We start from the raw sequence: 7,511 nt of genomic DNA, 5'->3' as shown, positions 1-7,511 counted from the left end.
CATTCCTCCCAATTAATTTCTGTTCCTCTGTTCCTCTTCTTCTTAGCATTGTTCCCATCCGGGCTTTTCCGAGGTAAAAAGGCCCAGTGCGGAGCCATGCACGCTGTTATCCTGCTCCTGGAGGGGAACTCAGGACGGAGCAACTCGGAAATGGGAGCATGATGGTTCAATCAAAGTGTCACCTCTCTTCTGGGTGTCACATAGTGCGGTTTGCACCCATTCCATTAGTGATTATGTTGTTAGCCACCTTGGTGTCCACTTTGGGGGAAGGTGGGAGATTAGATAGATGATCGCATAGCTAGATAGATATGATAGATTAGATAGATTAGATGTAGATAGATAGATAGAGAGGACTACATTGAAGCCTTTTACAGTTGTGTGAAGAGGGAATTCCAGCAGTGTTGCTTGTCATCACACACCAGATAATAAGCAACATCTCCGGGGAAATCACCTTTTTCTACACAACCTTAAAGGCATGGGAGCCCTCCAGTTTTCCAGTCTGGCAACCATTAGGCCTGAGACGCAAAGAGCATGGAGACATTGTTGGTATTCTTCAGATAAAGAATGATGCTTCTCCTCTTCCCCTTTTCATGGGGAAAAAGACCAGTGACCACAGGGCATCCCATGTGGATCAACTTCTTTCTCTATGATAACCCAATGTCCTGCATGTGATGCCTAGACTTGACACACGCATGAATTTCCTCTCAGGTGTCAGGCCATGGGAGCAGCCAGCTGCCTTGGTGGGAGACAAACTTGGAGAGCGGCCAGAAACATTACAAGCAACTCAATGTCAGTGTAAACAGTGCCAGGTCACGGTTTCGGGGGAGTGGCCAGTCCAGCAAGGCGCTTCCCCCACCAAGGCAAACAGGGCCCCATGCCAGTGTGGGAAACCTTACTGTCACTCTAACCAGATGAATTCTGCCTTGGTAAAATTTTAAGGGAGTGAAGGGCTGAGGAGAATGCATTGTTATAGAAGACTATTTGGGGCCAAGACTGCTTCCCCTTCTCCCTCCATCTTTTCGCCTGTCCCAAGGCCCACAGATATGGAACCAAATATTTGCTCAGTCTCCCAGTGTTTGTTCGCGGAGGTGTTGTATGGAACAGAACAGATGTGGCCAGCTTGTTAGGACGGGAATGGGGGGGGAAGACGCAGCGTTGAGGTGGTGGATGCCATTCTTTAGCCTCATCTTTGAATCTTTCCGTCCTCTTATTCTTGCCACCCAATTGAAATAGACTCAGGCGGGGTCTGTTGTCAATGGGGTTACCCTGGCACAAACAGTCACACTAAGCTTTTGCAAGGGGCAGCTGTCTGTCAGAGAAGAGAACAGGTGGTCTTATTTCCACCCCATTCTGTAACTTTGAGCCATATGAATGTAAGTAAAAGAAAGTCTTATTAAGTTGCAAACCACTGAAGCCTGGGAGCTGCTAGGTAAAGTGGCAGGGATGGCAGCACACTGAGGAGAAGCCTTACCTTGAGCTGGCATCTGGCATATGTCAGTGTTGTTTTAAAGACAAAGTGTCCAGTTATACATGAGGAGGGCAGGGATTGAGGTGTGTATAGTCAGACTCATGATGGGCAAGAAGCTAGGGCTTGTGGTTTCCCTTCCACTCCGGTTGGCAGGGGTGCCATCCATTAGATTAAAAGATTAAAAGATCGGAAGTAGTACATTCATTACAAGGAAGAACATTACCTGTAATGCCTTATTGGGGTGGAGGTGGAGGGAATCAAACTATTGTATTATTATTAACCTCTTTTATGAAGCACTGTAAATTTACACAGTGCTGTACATGCAATCTTTTTAGTTAGACGGATCCCTGCCCTCGGCTTACAATCTAAAAGACATGACACAGAAGGGAGAAGGGAGTGGGGAGGAGAAGGGTAAGAGGTCCCGCAGTTCCTCTCTACCTCCGCGGCTGGACCAAGGCAGATGGACTGGAGGAGGGCCTTGGCTTCATAAGGAGGTTAATCATTTTCCAGGGAAAATACAATACTCAAGTAGGATAATGCATATACAGTACATAGCAATACAGGAAATGGTTTGATAAACAGGCACCAAGAACATCAAATAGTAAGCGACAATTATGCAATGCCTGGAAGGCTACTCTGAACAGGATGGTCTTCAACTCCATTCTGAAGCTGGTTAAAGACGTGAGGCTCTTGCCTTGTGGGGAAGAGAAGGTTTCAGGGTGAGGGGCAGCAGTGAAAGGGCGAATCCGGGATGGGGCGGTGAGAGGAAATCCTGGGCTGAAGACAGAGCGCTTGACTACCAGAGCGGAGGGCCCTGTGGGAATGTGAGGAGAAAGAAGGTCTGATAAGAAAGGGGGGCCAGTCCATGGAGGGCTTTAAACGTTGACACAGGAGCTTATACTGAATGTGGAAGGGAGGGGGAGCCAGTGAAGGGATGCCAACACAGGAGGATGTGGGTCAGAGCGGTGGGTGGAAGTGATATGCGTGCCGCTGAATGCTGGACAGAGATTAACGGACGGAGTGAGAACGAGAGGAAACACCAGCCAGGAGGACGTTACGTAATCCGTTGGGAGTCACATCATGGACCGGATCTGGCAGTAGAGGCAGGAGATATGGTCGGATTTTGGCAATGTGTAACAAAAACGAATCTACAAGCCTTGGCTGTGGTCTGGACTGAGGATACACGTGAGAAAGTCAAAGATAAAACCAAGACTGTGGGCTTGCTGGACTGGTTGAATAGAAATGTTTTCCACAGAGACAGAAAAGGAGTGTTGAAGGTTGGACTTAGGAGGAAAGCAAGAGCTCCGTCTTGGACTGTTGAGATTCAATCTGCCGATGGCGCATCCACTGCGAGCAGCTTGAGGCAAGACGAAAATTGCTGTTTCAAGCCTTGGGAAAGTCAGGGCGGAAAGATACACTGGGTGTTATTGGATACAGATGGCAGGAAAAGCCAAAAGAGCTAATGACTTTACCTCAACGACAGTGTGTTAGAGAGAAAACAGAAGGGACCGAACAGAGCCCGGGGTAATCCAACAGATAAGGGAACGGAGAAGAAGTTGAAATAATAATGTAATAATTGGTGACATTATTGTTTTCCTGCTTACTACCATCCTTACCTCATTACTGACCCATTGATTTTGCTTGCTGCTGGGAGCAGCATACCTCCCGTGCGTGTGATATGTTGGGTACTCATTCATGGGGTGGTAGGAGTCTCGGGAACTCAGTAGATTCAGACTGCCTTGATGGTGCCGTCGACACCAGTAGATGATCTGGGAGGAAGCAAAGAAGAGGAAGAGTGAAAGCATGTAGACTGGGCCGGTGGGAGACAAAGAGATGAAGAGGACCCTTCATTTTTAAAACTGGTGGAACAACTGCTGTAATCAGCTTCAGGGGTATTTTAAGCTGCCATGTTGAATCTCATGCTGACTTGAGAATAAGGACCACAAAACTGTTGCCACTACAGCCACCACCCTTCTGCCACTGCTCCTCTTCCTCCTTTCTTTTTATTTACATTCTCCCTTCCTCCTCCCCACAAAAAAAAAAAAATCAGGCAGCAATTAAATTAAATTAAATTAAAATATGTGTGTGCAAGAGAAGTACATTCATTTCTGTCTAGATATGCACATGTTTTTGATGTTTACCTATTTATATAGAGTACTGAGATAAACCTATATCAAAGTCAAGGGGAAGGGATCATGTGGCCTTCCAAATGGAGGCGAACTTGAGACAGACATTTCTCTAGAGAGCCATCTATAGTATTTTCTTTTGCTAGATGTTGGTGGATCCCTCCCCCCCCCCCCCCCCCCCCCCGGAAAGTTGTGCTTTGGCATGATCCAGCTTGGGTTTTCTTTTTCCACTTATTCATTTGCTTGTCTCTTTATTAGATACATTTGAATCCCATCTTTTCTCCAGTGAGTTCAAGGCAACATATGTGGTCCCTCTGACAATAACCCTGTTAGGTAGAACAGACTGAGAAAGTGTAATGGGCTTAAGGTCACCTACTGAGTATCACGGCTCGGTAATGGCGTTCATACTATTCTTCTGAAGTCTGAATTCAATAGTCTAACCACTGTAGTAATACATCACTACATCACTGGATCTCCATCACAGCTAAAAGGAACATCGGTCCTCAGAACCTGAATACTTCTGAATATCAGGGGTTGGGGTGGTGGATGGGATCTCACCAGAGGGATGTATGTATGGATCTTGTGAATCAGAAGTGGTATAGGTCTGATTTTGACAAATAGGGATGAGTTACAAATAGGGATGAGTTACTCACCAGCAGCAGGAGGGCAACAAGGGCTATGAGCAGAATAATGCAAACTAAGACAAGGAGAGCAATGCCCCAGCCTGGAACAACATCAGATGCAGAAGAACTAGAAGTACTGGGAAGACTTGCTGGAGAGATTGTTGTTGCTAAAGAGGAAAAGGAAATATCAGTAGCCTGTAAGTGCTAGTGTCAAGGAAATGAAGCCGTTCCTTTGCACAATGTGTTCTACTAGTGACAGAATTCTGTGTATTTTATTTTCATTTCTCTAAATATCTTTATGTATTCAAAGAAATAGCTGTGCTAGTCTGTTGAATCACTATGTAGAGAGATCTTGTGGCACCTTGGAGACTAACTAAAAGAAAGAAGTTGGCAGCATGATCTCTCTTTATGTATATGTATGCAATGTGTATGCACTTGTGTATAGTGAAGAATGCAAAATCTTCATTTTCAATCCTCAACCCTTCCTAAATACATTTGAGACACTACCCACTTTCTTCTAACATTTCATCTGCCATGACAGTGGGCAGGATGGGCAGCTGACAGTGACTGGAGAACTAAGCTGGACCCTCAAGAAACATTAGTGGGCTGTGTTAACTCAAGGTATAGCCTCCCTCTTTGCCCCCTCTTTTTCATTTTGAGTTGAAATCAACCTTGGCACACAGCCAAGGAAGATGCCCTAAATGTGGGAAACTAGCCATGACATATAAGGACATTTGTAAACATATAAGGACCTGTCTGGCTCAGTATGGGGAAAAGCCAAAGCACTTTAGGCAGGATAGATCGATCAAGATAGGAACCTGCCTCCTCCCTTGATTGATAGGAGCGACAGGTACAGTCCTTGGGATTTGGGAACCCTATCTCCCACCCTCGATAGTGGGCTACAACCTTTCAAGTAGTAATAAACAAAATTTGTTTATTTTTTTATTTTCAAGTACTAATCAACAAGTCTTGCTAAGAAAACCCTATGATAAGTAAGAGGCTCTCCAGATGGCCCCAAAGGCGTGGGCTGGAGGCACCCAGATTTCCTTTGGAGGGACACTGCAGCAGGCAAACTGCGTGCCATCTCTCCGGATCAAAACGGGTTCCTTTTGGTGCACAGGAATGACATCACCAATGTGCCATTGGCGCACTGCAACACATCCAACATGAAGCACGGCGCCCGATAGTGCGGCCGTGGCGCCACGCTTGCGTCATGCACAAGTGCCACATATGGACTGCACCACATAAAGATGGCAGCGTCCATACATGTTAGGGTTCCAGAGTGGGCAGATGCTTCGTGCTCCGGAACCCTAATATCAACGTCAGCACCGTGCTTTCGGCCTGTCTCTTTCAGACCTAACTTACTTGTGTTTGGCTTCTGCGTTGTCTTGGAGGTGGTGTGGCTGGACGTGTCCTCAGAATGGATGGTTGTGGAGGAGGGCGTGGAGGGATTGTTCTTGGCTGTAGCTGAAAGAAATGTCAGATGTAACCTCAGCTGTTCTTCTTACTCCACATACTCTGTAAAGCTTCCACCATTGTGCAGTTCTGATTCTTAAAGCTGTGGCTTAGGTATCAGATAAGGTGAAATACTGATGGCTTTGGAGGTCACTTGATTCCCACCCAACCCTTCCTTGAATCCTTTTTAGATGCCATATTACAACATTTCCTCAGTCATGAGGTGTCTCCTAACTTAGGGATTCCCCAGTGATGCTACCAGCCCCATCCTCATCAATAAACCCTTCACCTGTGACATCTGTCAGTTTCAAGCCCTTCAGAGCCTCATTTGATGCATTTTTCAGACTATCTTCCACCACACTAGGAAACTGACGGCTGGCAGTGTTAGGGTTCTTCCGGAAGTTTATCTGTGTGTCTGCCACCACAGAGCCATTCCTATGTCGTTTGCAAGAGAGGAGAGAGTGTTAAAGAATCCAGAGACTCACACAGAGTCCCAGACCTTAGCGGCAGAGCATCTGCTTTGCAGGCAGAAGGCTCCAAGTTCAGATCCTGCCATCGCAAGGTGAACTACCATAGAGCATCTGACATCAGAGTTACCAACTTATCCCGGGGAACACATGTGAATTGCTTTAGTGTTAAGCAGCACTTAATGAGTTTTACGAGTAAAATGTAGAGTATTATTATTATTATTATTATTATTATTATTATTATTATTTACCCCTGCTCCCGTACCTGAATTCATTCACATGATATCCAAGGTAGTCTTTCTGGCAGGTTCCACAATTATAAACTGCTTGATACTGTGGAAGGAAAGAAAAGGCAGTACACGCTGGATTAGTTAGTTGTTTTGCTTTTTTCCCTACAGATTGGCATTGTGGAGGAGCAGTTATGTTGGGGTATGGGCTAAGGAATGTTTGTTTGTTTGTTTATGTTATTTATTTATGTAATTACAGTACTCATATATAAGTCTAGAAATTTTAGTCCCAAAATGGCCCCAAAACCCTGGGTTGACATATCCTTATATGTCAATGTGTGCACTGTACATTAATTCTAATCAACAAGGAAACCATCGCCTTGTCTGAGTAGAGTGGTGAGAGCATTTTGGGAGCACCTAAATGTAGCAATGACCTCTGTCCTCCCTCTGCTGCAGCACTGCATCTGGTCTTTTGGAATGACTGAGTGGGGAAATGGCAGCGTGGCCTCTCTTGTGTCTTCCTCTTTAAAGAGACACCCAGAGGAACTGGCTTCAAAGGATTTGAAGAGACATTTGTATTGTTTTTCTCCGTTTTTTCGTTTTAAAAATCAGGCAAATATCACCATAACTTGAGGCATGATCATGCTAACTGGCCCGGTACAGACTGCGCTTTGCGGTGCCTGGGGCTGATTAGGGCTCGAGACGGGAGGCTCACACACTGCACTCTCTGGGTGCATTTGGCGCACACTTGTTCATAAGCCGCATGCCAATCGTGCTTGTGAGCCCCCCACAATGACAGGCAAACAAAGACGTCACCGCTGCGCTCCAGGGCACTAATGGGCCTTGGCAGTGGTGCGGAAAGGAGCTGAAGAGATGCTACTACACCTAAAGTGTTAAAATTCTCAGAAGGTTGTTTCAATGGTCTTTTTGTCAACCAGTACCCTTCCATCTCCCATTCACACCCACCAGTGGTTCATAGGCAGCCATACCACTTCCCCAATGGTCCTTTCCCGCTCCTGGAAAGCCTCGCTGGATCGATTCGACAGCTGTCATTGAAATCTATTGTGATGCGGAAACTGAGAGAGATCTCCACACGTTGTTCTTGGGGAATTGGCTCCTGCGTTGTCTTGGAAGTGTGTGAGGGG

At 46.0% G+C, this 7,511-nt stretch overlaps 1 long non-coding RNA gene across 1 annotated transcript; it reads right to left on the bottom strand.

Annotated features, from left to right (window-relative positions):
• Window positions 1-4,267: 4,267 nt before the first annotated feature.
• Window positions 4,268-6,070, bottom strand: LOC121915252. Its single transcript, XR_006100677.1, has 3 exons — window positions 5,962-6,070; window positions 5,583-5,684; window positions 4,268-4,384 (listed from the first exon to the last, which is right to left on the bottom strand). It is a non-coding gene; the product is annotated as an uncharacterized LOC121915252 (long non-coding RNA).
• Window positions 6,071-7,511: the final 1,441 nt, after the last annotated feature.

Source organism: Sceloporus undulatus, chromosome 9, assembly GCF_019175285.1.
Source record: "Sceloporus undulatus isolate JIND9_A2432 ecotype Alabama chromosome 9, SceUnd_v1.1, whole genome shotgun sequence".
NCBI lineage: Eukaryota > Metazoa > Chordata > Lepidosauria > Squamata > Phrynosomatidae > Sceloporus > Sceloporus undulatus.
The sequence above is the reverse complement of the archived record's forward strand: the minus strand, read 5'-3'. Positions and strand labels throughout refer to the sequence as shown.